The sequence below is a fragment of the Mobula hypostoma genome, chromosome 4, assembly GCF_963921235.1.
Source record: "Mobula hypostoma chromosome 4, sMobHyp1.1, whole genome shotgun sequence".
In the NCBI taxonomy this organism is placed as follows: Eukaryota; Metazoa; Chordata; class Chondrichthyes; order Myliobatiformes; family Myliobatidae; genus Mobula; species Mobula hypostoma.
The window spans coordinates 136,503,805-136,520,928 of NC_086100.1; the positions used below are offsets into that span (position 1 = coordinate 136,503,805).

Here is a 17,124-nt window from a genome sequence, read left to right on the forward strand (position 1 = left end):
AAAAATAAAAGAGAAAAATGCCATTGGAGAGTCAGTACCATTATAATTTTCTATGTATGCACTGCCCTGCAGTATGTGAATGAAACCCAGAGTGTTTAAACACGAAACTAAAAGCTAAGGTGGAGAAAACTGACGTTGTGGTAATAAACTTAATTGTCATTCATTTCTCCTACTTACGAGAATATTTAGAATTGGTTTTAAGTTTTATGGCTGTAATAAAGCAGAATTGGCACCTCATCCAAAAGCAAGGTCATGAGGGAAATATTTTTAACTTGAGATGCAATGCTAGTGACATTCGTTCCAAAGTGTCCATTTTCTGTTTGATTTACTTTTCCTCAAACAATCAAAGGCTAATTGAAAAGAAAAAGACAGTCAACAAACAGCGTAAAATGTCAACAGATTTCCAGGCAGAAGCTGTTGCCTGTTAATCTGCAGTCGGTATTACTGTCAATGCTCCTTCCCCTAATTAAAGTTACCATCACCTGTTGTTTCAACCTTCATCATATCAGCATATTTGAAACAAGATGGAGGGAGAGAAAACAAAATGCAATATTTAATTAGAAAGCAAATTTAGGTGACACTCATTTTGGTGCAGTTAATGAATGATTACTTTTTCTCCCCCCCCCCACCCCACAAAAAGACGGAGCTGCTGCTTTCCAAAACATTGTGGCTAATTTATGCCAACACAAAGCAAGACCCAACAATGAGGTAAAAATGAGACAAAATTTGTCCCATTTGTGACAGCTGAGCAATAAGTACTCATAGACCAGAAGATGAACCTACTCTAAATAATACCATGGGGCCCTTTACATGCCCCAAGTGGTGATAATTTAGTGCTCAGTTGAATGTCCAATTTCATTAATATAAAATTTCTGACAGCACAAGTTGTCCTTGGCATCACACAGAAAGTGACAGATTATGCACTCATCTCAGATCAAAACCTTTTGAACTAACAAAAAGCTCAAGACTACTCTGGCTTATTTTGTTCTATAATGTACCACTGAGGCGAAGAATCTTACTTCGATAGTAGGCATGATTAGAAGAATCACAAACAAGAGAAAATCTGCAGCTGCTGGAAATCCAAGCAACACACAACTCAGCAGGTCAGACAGCACCTATGGAAAAGAGTACAGTCGACGTTTCAGCCCGAAACCCTTCAGCAGGACACCTGAAGGGACTCAGCCTGAAACATTAACTGTACTCTTCCTCACAGGTGCTGCCTGGCCTGCTGAATTCCTCCAGTATTTTGTGTGAGATGACTGGAAGTTTTTCCAAAAGGAAGTCTGGATTCCTGGAAATAAAATTGTAAGTAGCAATATGCTTTATGATACAATGACCTTGGATATATTGTTTGATGAGTTACAAATTGTGATATTAACAAGTTACTTATTAAGAACAGAGCTCACATCAACAGTTTCAAATCTAAATGCTTTCTTTTGCTGCCATTTCATTACCTTTTTAAGTGAATAATGTCCCAAACTTGACATGTCAAAATGTTAACCACAAGAAATATTTTAAAAATACAAATCAAGGGTACCACTTTAAAAATATTCCTCATGATATTATTTTCAATTTTATTCACAGGATAGTGATGTCACCAGCTGGGTCAACATTCACTGCTCATCTCAAATCATGCCCAGGAGGTTTACTAACCCATTTCAGATGCTTGTTGAGAGTTAACTAACTTGATGGATCCAGAGTCACATACAGGCTAGATCAATTTAGGACATCAAATTTCCTTCTTCCTCAGACATTAATAAACCAAATTGATTTTTGTTACTTTTTTAAGAAAATAATTTTGTGGTCACAATTACTAACAAAAGTTCTTTTTTTAACTCCAGTTTTAATTGATTGAGTTGAAATTCTCAGTTCCCTTGCGGGAATTTTCACTCATGTCTCGGTGTACTTGTCCTGGCCTCTGGATTACAGTCCCTAAACATCCCCTCTACTTTAAAATAAAGTCACAGAAAACTTCATAATTCAATTTGCACAGTAAAAGATGAAGCACAAATACTTTTAAAAATTGAGTTTATTATTGAGACATTTGATTGAAACAGACTACCGCTTGTGCACCATGGCAATCCATTATTTTTACTGGCTCAATACAGGGCTTTTCTCTTAGCAAGTGTGTGGACCATCTGGAAGCAGGGACAGTCTACTTAAGCCTATAGCAATCAAAGACGCAGAGAACACATTTAATAGTTTTAATTAACCGAGGGCAAAGTTATTACAATTTCAATTATTGTTAATTTAAGGTACTGGCATATTAAGCATTGGCAATGCTTCATCCTAGTCAGTTTGCTGCTCCACACCAAGGAACCACCAAAATTAAAATAGCTGTGTTTAAGTGATTACTAATGTGTATAGAAGGGCAAAAATCAAACACGATTTATCATGACCACTTTCGGCATAACAAATGTAACAAACCCACAACTCACTAACCCTAACCCCTACATCTTTGGAATGTGGGAAGAAACTGGAGGAAATGCATGGAGTCATGCGGAGAATGCGCAAACTCCTCATAGTGACGGGAATTGAATCCTGATCAGTGACCACTGGTGCTGTAATATGTTACACTACCGTGCCGTGTTTTCTCTACGGATTAAATAGTTTCCTCTGGTTTCTAAACAGAAAGTTGCTTTTTCTGTGTGTTTTAGCAATGTGCACCTATTTCAGCAGAAACACGCTAGGATACACTTCAAATATTTCAGATAAAAGTAACCAAATGAAACAGAATCAGATTTAATATCATCGGCATATGTCGTGAAATTCGTTAACTTTACAGCAGCAGTACAACGAAATACATGATAAATAACTGAATTTTATATATATGGGTTCAATGTCCATTTAGAAAACATTCAACAATAAAAAAAAGATTCAATACTTTTATTTTACTATTTTACCATCAAAAACACAAACTTAAGTGCATGGGTTGAGTTGTGTGCAAGAGAACACTGAGATCATATGACACTACGTAGCGATTAATCGAACAAACAATACCACTGCTGGTCACCCAGCTCGGGCTGTTATCCTTGCCCACGCCCAATTATAATGTCCCAAAAGTTGCAGAAATGCATTCGATCCTTTATTAGCAACTAGCAAAATGAACAACCTTGAAGCGATGCAATTAAGCAGTCAACAAAAGATATGTCACCTGGTGGTCCCCAGAACCAAACTAAACTGCTCAGAACAAAGCACAAACATGCAGCTTATTCCCTTTGCCCCCACCCATGTGACTAGCTACCATAATAAAAGCACAGCACAGAGTACAATGCAGATACAGAACAGACGCATGGCTCCTACACACTACATAATACTCATTTTTATTAATTCAGGAATGAAATTTGCCACATGGAATGCCAATTAATAACTATGACCAATGTATGACTAATGCTTCTAGAAAACAAAATACCTACCTACTTATTCTATAATACAAACTTGCGTAAAATTTCAGTTTGTGATAGCCAGTCTTCTTACTGCTGAGACAGTATTGTCATAATTCATCCAAAAAGAACTAAAAATGAGTAAGGATTCCAACTTTCAATTGCTGAGCGCAAAACCCCTACCCAGCAGAATGAAGATGCGCTACACTCGGTTCTCTAAACAAACAGCTTTCCAACTTCCAGATCCTACATTTAAACACAGAATGGTGACCTGAAAAATAACAGAACTATAAACTTCTATTAATCCATGTCCCAAGCACCAACTTTGAAAGAAAGAAAAAAAAAGTGAGAAAGCAGGAAAACTGGTAAGTGGAAAGGCATAAATTTTACCTTTTAATTGCAAAATTAAACGGATATTGTAAGAGAAAACCAATTTGAACAAGCATCTTTTGTTGAACCCAAGTCAATACTCAAATTCAGAAATTCTAAGTTTGTTCTGGGTTGACAGATGTCTGAATGAAAAGTAAGTTTACGTAATTGAAATCGACTGTTCACCTAAATAAAAGCCAAAAGTGCAAACCCATTGATCTCTGCCACACTCAGGTTGGAGGAACAACACCTTATATTCCGTCTGGGTAGCCTCCAACCTGATGGCATGAACATCGACTTCTCTAACTTCCGCTTGTACCCCATCCGTTATTTATTTTTATGCACACATTCTTTCTCCCACTCTCCTTTTTCTCCCTCTGACTATACCCCTTGCCCATCCTCTGGGTTCCCCCCCCCCGTCTTTCTCCCCAGACCTCCTGTCCCATGCCAATCACCTGTTCAGCTTTTGGCTCCATCCCTCCCCCTCCTGTCTTCTCCTATCATCTTGTATCTCCCCCTCCCCCTCCCGCTTTCAAATCTCTTACTAACTCTTCCTTCAGTTAGCCCTGACGAAGGGTCTCGGCCTGAAACATCGACTGTACCTCTTCCTAGAGATGCTGCCTGGCCTGCTGCATTCACTAGCAACTTTGATGTGTGTTGCTTGATCTCTGCTATCTGTAGATTAGCTGACTCAGGGAGAAGTGGAGGGGAAAGAAATTTAGTTGAATAATTACTTTTTAAAAATCTATCCAAAGTGTCCTTTATTATATGTTAATATGTTGGAGTAGCTGCCACTATTACAGCTTTTGCATCAACTCCACTTTAAACATTCATTCAGATATAGGCGCTGTAATAGGCACACCCCAAAAACACTTACAAAAAGTTCACAATTGAACCTTTAAAAGCCATGACTTCAGCTCTGGCAGCTATTCCAACATATGGCTCCCAGTTTGTCTAAAACTGAAAATGCAGTGATAGCACTTTCATGAGTCTATTAACAATCATATAGTATTCTATTACTGTACAGGGGAAATTTCCTTTTCATAACTTATGTTTCTTTCCAATCAGCAAAGACTCAATTACTTCCAGGGCGCCAACATCACCGACAACCCTAATGGCAGCTCTTATTGAAAACAATGGAAAACATCAAATATTCTCATTTTTAGCTTGCTATAGCTGAGAACCATAACCGCATCAATGCTGTGCACCAGTCAATGATGAAGTTCTAATGCGAATAAATGATCTATCGCTGCTTAAAACTTAAGGAAATAGACCGGCACATTGCCCCTTTCAGAAGCCGCTGGCGTAAGAGGGGTCAACATGCTGGTCTGATGGTGTGTTTAAAAAGACAAGGTTTTCTACTCCCAATACCAACTATCTTGCTGGCAAACGTGCAGTCCCTGGTAAATAAAACTGACCATCTCAGAGCTAGGGTGCTGTATCAGAGGGACGTTAAGAACACGTGCGTCCTTTGTTTTACCGATTCTTGATTAACTGCTTCCATGCCAAATGCAGCGAATCGAATAGACGGGTTCACAATACATCATTAAGCTAGGTCATTCGAGTCTCTCAGAAGCAGATGTGGAGGTACATGCCTCATGATCAACTCCTCATGGCGTACTAATGTGTCAGTGACATCCCAAAATATCTTGCAATAAAGTGTCGGCTATTTTACCTGCCATGGGAGATTTCAGCGATCTTTTTGGCAGCAGTGTACATTCCACCTCAGGCCAGTGTAAAACATGCTCTGGATGAAATGAGCAATGTAATCATCAGGCATGAAAAAGCATATCCTGATGCCTTCTCCAACATTTTGGGGGATTTAAACCAGGTCAGCTTGATAAAGTCATTAAACAATTATCAACAATCACCTGCAGTACCAGAGGAAATGACACACTGGACCACTGTTATACTAAATTCGAGAGTGCCTACCATGCTATTCCATGCCCACACTTTGGCAAATCTGAGCACCTGGCTGTACTTCTATTCCAAGTACATGCAGAGACTGGAGACTGAAGCACCAGTAGCGTGGACCAAGAACGCACAGGAGCACTGACAGAACTGGTCTGAATCAGTGAACGGGACAGTGTTCAGGGAATCATCTTTGAGCCTGCTTGAGTGTGCCACAGTTGTCTCTGACTTCATTAAAACCTGTGTGGATGGCAGTGCGCTTACAAAAATTTACTGTATATTCCCAGACCAAAAGCTCTGGATGAACCAGAAGATTTGTAGTCTGCTGAGGGCTAGATCTGTGGTATTTAAGTCTGGCAATTCAGGTCTCTATAAGAAAACCGGGTATGGCTTGTGGAGGGCTACTTCAAGAGCCAAGAAACAATTTCAGGAGAGGTTGGAGGCGACATCGGATGCACGTCAACTCTGGCGGGGTTTGCAGGCCATTACTTCCTACAAAGCAAAACCCAACATCATGAATGGCAGTGATGCTTCACTTGCAGATAAGCTCAATGCCTTTTATGCTCGCATTGAAAGGGAGAATTAAACAACAGCTATGAGGTTCATTGCAGCATTTGATGACCCTGCGATCTTGGTCTCGGAGGCCAATGTCCGGCTGTCTTTCAAGAGGGTGAACTCTTGCAAAGCAGCAGGGCCCAGTGGAGTACCTGGTCAGGCACTGAAAATCCGTGCCAACCAACTGGCAGGAGTATTTAAAGACATTTTCAATCTCTCACTGCTATAGTCAGAAGTTCCCACCTACTTCATAAGAGCAACAATTATACCAGTGCCCAAGAGGAGCAGTGTGAGCTGCCTCAGTGACTATCATCTAGGAGCTACAGTGATTAAATGCTTTGAGAATTGGTCATGGCTAGAATCAACACCTGTCTCAGGAAGGACCTAGACCCACTGCGGTTTGCCTATCGCCACAATAGGTCTACAGCAGATGCGATCTCAATGGCTCTCCACACTGCCATGGATCATCTGGACAATGCAAATACCTATGTCAGGATGCTGTTTATTGACCATAGCTCAGCTTTTAACACCATCAATCATACAGTCCTGATCAAAAAGCTATATAACCGAGACGTCTGCATCTCCCTTTACAACTGGATCCTTGACTTCCGAACTAGAAGACCACAATCCCTATGGATTGCAAATAACATCTGCACCTCGGTGACAATACTGATGCTCACAGGGATGTGTGCTTAGTCCACTCGTGTAGTCTCTCTACACCCATAAGTGTGTGGCTAGGCATAACTCAAATAGCATCTATAAAGTTGCTGACGATACAACCATTGTTGGCAGAATTTCAGATGAGACGAAAGGGCGTACAGGAGTGAGAGATACCAGTTAGTTGAGTGGTGTCGCAGCCTTGAACTTAACGTCAGCAAGACCAAGGAGCTGACTGTGGACTTCAGAAAGGGTAAGACAAAGGAACAGATACCAATCCTCATAGAGGGATGAGAAGTGGAGAGAGTAAGCAATTTCAAGTTCTTGGGTGTCAATGTTTGAGAACCTAACCTGGATGCAATTTATTGATGCTGCTATAAAGAAGGCAAGACAGCAGCTGTATTTCATTAGGAGTCTGAGGAGATTTGGTTTGTCAACTAAAACACTCGAAAACTTCTACAAATGAACCGCAGAGAGCATCACCATCTGGTATTGGGGAGTGGGGGGGGGGGGGTTGCTTCTGCACAAGATAGAAATAGTTGCAGAAACATGTAAAATTAGTCCACTCTATCATGGGTACTAGTCTCCCTTGATGTCATCAAGGAACAGTGCCTAAGGAAGGCATCATCAATCACTAAGGATCCACACCACCCAGTACATACCCTCTTCACACTGTTACCATCAGGAAGGAGGTACAGAAGCCTGAAGGCACACACCCAGTGATTCGGGAACAGCTTCTTCCCCTCTGCCACCTGATTTCTGAAGGACATTGAACTCCTGAACACTACTTCACCACTTTATTTCTGTTATTTTGCTCTACACATTTTAACTTAACTACTTAATAAATAAATAAATACATACATAAATACACACACACACTTAATGTAACTCAGTTTTTTCCTCTATATTTATCATGCACTTAATTGTACTGCAGCCATAAAGTTAAGAAATTTTATGACATATGCCAGTGATGATAAATCTGATTCTGACTTGCTCCTAAAAAATATCCCAAATTATACAGCCTTAAGAGCGGAATGCTATCAGAACATCATGCCGTGCTTTACTTTGACTATAGTTTCCTTGTAATCACACTGCTTTCTGTGCTCTGTTGCAGCCTGCAATCTTCTAAAAATATTGCAAAATTTGCATTTGGTCAGATCAGAAAATTTGTTGTGCTACTGTACCAGGTCAATTGATATTGTATCCTGAATTATTCAATGGAATACTAAGTTGAGCAGACCATTAACATTGTACATGATAAAAGCTTTAACAGAAGGAATGTCAGCCAGTATGATATTAAACATACATAAAAGAGAGTTTGGCATTAAATTCTATTGATATAGAAATAATGATTGGTTGAAATCTGTACAAATCACATGCAATTCTACAACTAATATGTTTATAGATAAGAATTGGCTGCATTCTGTTTTTTGTTCCAAATGTTTTTATTGTGAAACAACATCAGCTTAACCACAACCGACAATGTCCTAAAGTACAATGCTTCTTTTTTCCTGTTCTTTCTTATAACAACATAATGAAAATCAAATGAATGTATGTATAGTAAACAAGCAAAAAGCAAAGGAAACCCTACCACCCCATCACCTTTCCCCTTCCCAGCCCTAGCCTCCCCTCACCTCTCCCGTATGTGCTGTTTAGGTCCTATCGCCCCCTCCCCCCACACACTTCGTTCAGCTGTCGGTCTCTTCTAAATACAACAGTAATGGTTGCCAGATTTTTTCAAGTTCCTTGAGTCTGTCCTTGATAATGTATCTTATCCTCTCTAGATGCAGAGTATCCATTAATGCAGCCAGCCATTGTCTGAGTGATGGAGTTTCCTCCTTTTTCCGGAACATCAGTACGAGTTTCTTTCTATTAAGTATGCCATAGGTCAGGAGTTGTTGCTGGGTAGCCTGGAATTTATTTGACCTCACAGAAGTTCCAAAAATTATTAAAATGGGGCTGGTATTATCTGAACTTTTAGTACCTTCGATAGGAGCTCAAATATTTGCTTCCAATACTGTTGATTCCTGGGACATAAAGCATAACTATGTAACCAATTTGCCTCCGAGGACTTGCATTTCTCACACATTGGGGACACCTCTGGGAATATTTTATGAATCCTTACTTTTACGTAATGTAGTCTACATAGGATTTTAAATTGTATTAAACAATGCCTGGCATTGATGGAACAGGAGTTAACATACTCCAAAGCTTCATTCCGTATAACCTCCTCTATCTCTGTTCCCAACTCCTTTTCCCACTCTCTTTTAAAATTATCCACTGTTCTATGACTCTTGTTTTGTATGGCATCATACAGATAGGCAATGATGTGTTCTGCCCCTAAATGTGATCTTAAATGATTATCTAATTTATCAGGTTCTGCTGTCTCAAAACCAGAAAGATGTGATCTTATATAATGTCTCAGCTGGAGATACCTGAAAAAATGACTCTTTTGCAATCCGAATTTGTCCTGGAGCTGCCAAAATGACGCAAAAATCCCTTGTATGTATAAGTCTCCAATGCTGCGTATCCCTAATTCTCACCATGCATCAAAGGCCCCATCTATACATGAGGGGATAAAAGAGGGGTTCGCTGATATAGGTACAAGAAAAGATAATGTTCTGAGTTTCAAATGCTTCCCCATTTGTCTCCACATCTGTATGGTGCTATGGATAATGGGATTGCCTCTATAACAGGCTTTATTTAACCGAATAGGGGACATAATGATTGCCCCTATGGAATATGGTAGGCAATCCTCACACTCCATCTCCAACCATCCGGGAAGTACAACTGTATCATCTATCCAGTATGCTATATGGCTGACGTTAGCAGCCCAGTAATAAAAAATAAAGATGGGTAGTGCCAGCCCCCCCACTAGCCTTATTCTTGCAGAGATGTTCTTTCCTAATTCAATGGGCTTTATAATTCCATATAACAGGTAGAATTATCGAATCTAATCCTTTAAAAAAGGTTTTAGTAAGATAGAGGGGCAGGTTCTGAAATAGATAGAGCATTTGGGGAAGAAAGATCATCTTGACTGCATTTACTCTATCCACTAAAGAAATTAGAAGTGTCTTCCAAAATTCTATTTTCTTTTTAATCTTTTCAATTAGAGGGATAAAATTTGCTTCAAATAGAGAACTATACTTTTTGGTTATTGCAATTCCAAGGTAAGTAAACTTCTCAAGGGCTATTTTGAATGGAAATTGTTTAAGCCCCTCCTGTTCTTCTACTCGAACCGGGAATAATTCACTTTTCCCCCACTTAATCTTATACCCCGAGAAAATGCCAAATAAATTGACTATTTCCAGCAAAACTGGAATAGTAATATATGGTTTCGTTACAAAAGAATTGGCTGCATTCTTAAATAGTTGGCAAGTGTCAGTCTACTAACCAGTGCTGAGGAACAGAAATTACTGATAACCCAAATCTTCAAGTCGCCACCTATAGATTCCTAATGCGCCACAGCAGTCAACATTTTGATTGGTAGTCAGAAATACAACTCTGCATTTTAGAGAAATTTTCCCTGAACCTTCTCCTGCAACGATAGCAGGTCTTGTAAAGATAACAACAGTGTACTAACAGCACAAAAAGTACCACGAATAGTCATCCAAAGGGAAGCAGCTGCATTATTCCTGGTGGAGACTGAAGGTAAAATGATCAGTAAACAGGAATTATTTCTCTTGCCGTCCTTGCATGGCTGTTCCACAATCTGACCTAGAATGACCATTCGACACTTCTTCCTGCTGAGCAAGCAACTACAGGAGGATAAGATGCATTTATTACCACAAGTCATCTCACAGGAAGTTCCACATGCTGGAACAACATCCCAGCACCATATACAATGGATTCCAATTAATTGAGACACATTGGGACCATACATTTTGGCCTACACGCACAACACGCTGGAGGAACTCAGCAGGTCAGGCAGCATCTGTGGAAACGAACAGTCAACGTTTCGGGCCTAATTAGGTGGCTGCCCCAGTTAGTTGAAGCTTCCTGGAAATAGTTTAAAAAGGCATAAAAATTTGTTTAACTGAGTGACAAATTACTTCAATGAATTACAGAACAATTAGAACACTACCAGTGTTACTACAGTACTATAAAATTATCTAATAGTTATCAATGGAGAAACTCATCCAGTGAACACTGCCGTGTTCTTTTGAATGATTGTAAATGAACAAAATCAGCACAAGCACCTAGTGTAGGTAATAGACTGCCTTCATACAATACTTTCGATGACTGCATACTCCAAATCTTGACTTTCATTGTGACATTCTAGATGATTGCCATTACCTTCAAGTTCTTTGTAGTTCCTAACTTGCTGAGGTAGTGAAATCGCTTCTTTTTCACTCCCAGCCGTTTCTGGCATCTCCAAGCCTGAATGCTTGAAACTGCATTGAGAAGTACAGTTCTGAGTGATCTTACTGCTTATTTATGGCCAACTTTCAATGACAAAAATCACTGCTTTTTTGAACACAAACACAAAGCTGACCATTTAAAAAGTGATCACTTTCAGCACTGTGTGGTGTTTAACAGCCACACAAGTACACAAAAGTCGCCCTTCCCAATTAAGTGGCATAGTGCCTGAAATCATACAAGGGAATTCCTGCTGGTTTTCTCAATTAGTTTTGCCCCTTAAGATTTGTCGCCAATAAGCGGCTGTCACGGCTAACCGATGGCCCAATTAACCGGAATCCACTGTATTCCAAAACCCCTTACAGTTTTTTGTCCATTAGGGCTTCAACATGAAGTGCTTGTCAGATCGCAATGCTGCACAATATTATAAGGAAAAGAGCAAACATTTTTTCGGTTGTAACTGAACATCAAACAGATTATATCATTCTGGGAATTCAAGTTGTGCCCTAAAAAGGACTCCAAAAATATACTTTGAAAAAATTTCTTATACCAAATATAAAAACATCACTTCAACAGCCATTCAAATCACGCTTTGCAAAAGGATTTAGTGCTTTCCCGGCATATATGACAAGTAAACTCTTTTCTGGCTTCCAGCTGGGTACAGGTACAGTATCAATTTTAAACAACAAACTCTGCCATCTCCATCACAGATGATGCCTGGGCCTGTCTAGTCCGGTGTTATTTATACCCCCATAAGTCCATCCCTCCTGATCGGTTTGCCCTCATCCAATCAGGTTTCCACAGTCCCACCTTGTTTACAATCGAATTCCAGTGAGACCTTCATGTTTGTTACAATTCTTTTCCTCTAGTTTTATTTCAATGGCTTTCTTCACCAGGCAGTCCCGAAAGTCCCATCTTACAGAACAGCTACAAGAAAAAGGAAATCAATCAATTTTGCTTAAAAGGGCTGACAGAAAAACCAGAAAACCTAACAACGAGGAGGAAGCCATTGCTACAGCCTGTCTTCTCTATATTTCCATGGTTTCTGGAAGGATCGTCTAGATCTTGCAAAAATACTGGATTAAAATCATCCACAAACCCGTAAAGAAGCTCAAATCACAATTTATGTGGTTCAAAGATGACCCACATCAAGAAACACAGGAGGTGTATCAGTTTGGGTTACCCGGGGAAATCAGCGGTAGCAGAACATTGTAGTTGCAATGGCCACAGGATTAACTCCAATGGTACAAAATTACTGTGCCGTGCCAATGATTTTTGGGACCGCCTGGTGAAGAAAGCCATTGAAATATGACTAGAGAATTAGAATTTCAACTAAAACAGGAAGGTTTCGCTCCAAGAACTGGAATTCAATTGTAAACAAGGTGGGAAGGGGAAACCTGATTAACCAATCAGGAGGGATGGACTATGGAAGTATAAATATCACCAGACTAGACATGCTCAGGCATCGACCCTGACGAAGATGGCAGAGTTTGCCATCGAAGCATCAGTAAAAAATCAATACCCGTACCTGGCTGGAAGCCCAAGAAGAGTTTATTTGTCATATATGCCAGGAAAGCTCTAGATCTTTTATACATTAAATCGCTGGTCAGATTGCTCGGAAGGACATATTATAAGAAACGAGCAAAGATTTTTTAGATTGCAACTGAATGTCAATCAGATTATATATCATTCTGGGAAGTCAAGCTGTGCCCCAAAAAGGTTTCAAAAATATTTTGAAAAATTTCTTGCACTAAATATAAAAACATCACTGTAACAATGATTCAGATTATACTTGATTTAAATTTACTGCATAGATCAAAACTACTATGCAATTTTGGTGGGACCTGACCCCCCAGAGTGAACGTGTTGCACAATTAAACTACACTTTGTACATTTTATACCTGTTATTAAAATTAACAAAATGTAAATTTAGAGGCAGAATTGTAGCCAATCAAGTATTGTCTTCAGAATGTCCATAATTTATCTCAATAGTTATAGCTTGCTGAAATTGTGGGAAAAATTAAATAAAATATGCATAGCTGTAGATATAACTTTAATATGAATAATGTTGCTCATAAATCAGATCTCTCTTCCCATATGCTTCAAGTCTTCAGGCACTGTCCTTTGCCTTCCAATCTAAGTGTGCTTACATGATGCTCCACAGTTCTGTTTCTTTAAGTGAAAAACACTTTTTTTTACTGACTTTCTTTGGCCTCTCATTCCAAACCCGTTTCTTTCTAATATCTTCTTTATGCCTTCATCTATTTTCATGTGCATTTTTATCTGTTTGGATATCATTCATTGGAAATACTATGGCCAAAATCAATTTGCAAATATGATATACTTTCTCCTAAAGCAAAATCACTTCTTAAATGTTTTAAGTCACATGTCACAAAACATGCCCATCAGCCCAAGTTGTCCAATTTAGCCTAATTGTGCTAGTCCCTTTGACTGTATTTGGCCCTTGTTTCTCTAAACCTTCCCTATCCATCTAGCCGTTCAAAATGTCTTTGAAATGCTCTAATAGTTCTTACTTTTACCACTTTCTCTGGCACTTGTTCGAGTACCTGCCATCGTGTGCAAAAACCACTTGGGGATCTCGGACTGCTTTAAGTCTTTTGCTTAAAACTATGCCCTTTCGTTTTACATTCCCCTACCTCAAGAAAAAGACTAAGCACCTAGCTTATCCATGGCCCTCATGATTTTATTACTCTCTATAAAAGTCTTCCCCTTTAGCCTCAAACTCCCAGTCCTGGCAACATCAATGTGACTGTTCTCTGCATCCTCTCTAGTTTAATTACATCCTTCCTATAGCATGACCATACATAATGCCTCGTGTGCAACATATTGTGCAAGTCTCAAACCAATGCAAAATGATTCCATGAAATTTTTAGAGAACTGAAATCTCAGATGCTTTGCTGTTGACATTACTCAATGATTAGTACAATCTAGATTATCGAATTACAAATGTGGATTTCCATTTGAGGTTAACCCAATTCTCCAGCAGTAAAAGGAGAAATGATTGCTAGAAATACCAGTCTCTATTCTATGACTTCAAGACAAAAGGAGCTTGCAGAAGTTATTGCAGTATGTCAAATCCACAGCTCCATGACTAAACACTGATACAAAAACATAATACACAAGCCGGACACAGTCAGCAGATGAGGCAGCTTCTGTGGAAAGAGCAACAGACAAAGTTTCAGGTCAAAGTCCCTTCAGATGCTGCCCAGCCATTTTTCGGTTTTGTATTTCTGCAGATTTAAAACATCTTATTTACCAGAAGACAGGTTTTACTTCCATTAAGCTACCCTAAGCATTTCGTAAACAAGAGGAAATCTACAGATGCTGGAAATTCAAGCAACACACACAAAATGCTGGTGGAATGCAGCAGGCCAGGCAGCATCAATAGGAAGTACAGTCAACGTTTTGGGTCGAGACCTGAAATGTCCACTGTACTTCTTCCTATTGATGCTGCCTGGCCTGCTGCGTTCCACCAGCATTTTGTGTGCGTTGCTAAGCATTTTGTGGCTTTTCTGGGTGGACTTTCCAGTTCTTGTGATTCTTGTGTTCTACTGATTCATTAACTTTTACTTTCAGTCTGCAGCTCCACATCTAGATATCCCAGTTTGCGCAAGCAGCATCTATCCTGCCAAGTGTTCCACCATTTCATCTCTCAATAAGCTAATATCTTATTCTTCCATACTCTAGACAACACTGTCCCTATTTGCTCTCCCAGGGCAAACCCCCATCACAAGCAGCAGTCTGGAGAACCTTGCTTTTGCAGATAAGGATTTCATTAGGTAACAGGAACAGATCTACACAGAGCATTCATCTGCTGAGTCCATAAAATGTGACTGATTACTGGTTCTGAAAATACTTGAGTTGACAATGATATTTGTGCATCACAAAAACACACAGAGAAAATGCTACAAATAGGAGTTGTGCTCCATAGTTTTACAACAGGAGCAACACATTTTAGTTGCATTGGAGCCCAAACGGCCCTCAGCCAAGGCGTGCATATAACACTCCAATAACTATGGTCTGTCATTGATGTGTGATCATTTCTTATTGCTTACTTTAGGCTCCAACACACTTTCAGCGCAACCATTAACAAAGGTCTGCCTGAACCTCTCCCTATCACATTCTGGTTTTAAAGCATTTTGTAGTGATAAATTCAATTAGATTGCCCCTATTTAATGCTTAAAGAAAGGGAGATGAAAATCTAAATGCAGCTCCACATTATGCTGTTGCATTTTTAGCTTCACAAGGGCAGCATCTCAACGCCTGGCTCACAACTGAAAAGCTGTGATCTTTCTATTATAACAAGGCAGATACGAATCAACAGGATGTTAGATCTAACTCCAATTGTGTAAGGAACCCATTCTAAAGCTATCTTATGCTATAAAGAGTGCCCATAAAAAGTATTCACCCCTCTTGGAAGTTTTATTGTATTTCAAACATTGAATCACTGGATTTAATTTGGCTTTTTTTTGGACACCAACAGAAAAAGACTCCTTCATGTCAAAGTGAAAACAGATCTCTACAACATGATCTAAATTAATTACAAATATAAAACACAAAATAATTGATTGCATAAGTATTCACCCCCTTTATTATGACACACCAAATCATCACTGGTGCAGCCAACTGGTTTTGGAAGTGACATAATTAGTTAAATGGAGGAACACACACAAAGTGCTGGAGGAACTCAGCAGGCCAGGCAGCATCTATGGAAAAACACACAGTCGATGTTTCGGGCCGAAATCCTTCAGCAGGACTGGCGAAGAAAAACTGAGGAGTAGATTGAAAGGTGGGGGGAGGCTGAGAGAAACACCAGGCAACAGGTGAAACTTAGAGGGGGAGGGGTGAAGCAAAGAGCTAGGACGTTGATTGGTGAAGCGGGGGGAGGCATTACAGGAAGTTTGAGAAACTGATATTCATGCCATCAGGTTGGAGGCTATCCAAATGGAATACAAGGTATTGTTCCTCCAACCTAAGTGTAGCCTCATCACAACAGTGGAGGAGACCATGGATGGACATATCGGAATGGGAATGGAAAGTGGAATTAAAATGGGTGGACACTGGGAGATCCCGCTTGTTCTAGCAGATGGAGCGTAGCTGCTCAGTGAAGCGGTCTCCCGATTTACATCGGGTCCCACTGATGCACAGGAGGCCACACTGGGAGTACCGAATATAGTGAATGACCCCAACAGACTCACAGGTGAAGTTTCATCTCACCTGAAAGGATTGTTTGGGGCAGTGAATGGTAGTGAGGGAGGTGTAAGGGGAAGGGCAGGTGTAGCACTTGTTCCGCTTGCAAGGATAAGTGGCAGGAGGGAGATCAGTGGGGTAGGACAAATGGACAAGGGAGTCGCATAGGGAGTGATCCCTGTGGAAAGCACAAAGTGGGGGGGAGGTGGAAGGAAAAGACATGTTTGGTAGTGGGATCCAGTTGGAGGTGGCAGAGGTTTTGGAGAATTATGTGCTGGACGCGGAGGCTGGTGGGGTGGTAGGTGAATGAATGTAGCAAAACGCAGGGAAATCCTGGAGGAAACCTTGATGCAGTCTGCAAGAGAACTGTGGCTTGGGAGAAGATTTGTTTTCCAGTAAGACATTGATTCCAAGCATAAAGCCAAATCTACACAGGAATGGCTTAAAAACAACACAGCTGATGTTCTGGAGTGGCCAAGTCAGAGTCCAGACCTCAATCCAATTGAGAATTTGTGGCTGGACTTGAAAAGGACTGTTCACTCAAAATCCCCATGCAATCTGAGAGCTTGAGCAGTTTTATAAAGAAGAATGGGGGAAAATTGCACGATCCAGATGTGCAAAGCTGATAGAGACCTATCCACATAGACACTACACTAATTGCTGCCAAAGGTGCATCTAC

General features: G+C 40.1%; 1 protein-coding gene across 10 annotated transcripts in view; it reads right to left on the reverse strand.

Moving 5' to 3' along the window:
* The window catches only part of gab1 (GRB2-associated binding protein 1), a 213,452-nt gene that overhangs the window by 96,527 nt on the left and 99,801 nt on the right, over positions 1-17,124 (reverse strand). The window contains exon 1 of one of the 10 annotated variants that reach the window (XM_063046589.1): positions 178-305. The exons of the other annotated variants lie outside the window; for them this stretch is intronic. The gene's annotated coding sequence lies outside the window, so the exon portion shown is untranslated. Of the gene's footprint in view, positions 1-177; positions 306-17,124 lie in introns of those variants that run through there. 10 annotated transcript variants of the gene reach the window in all.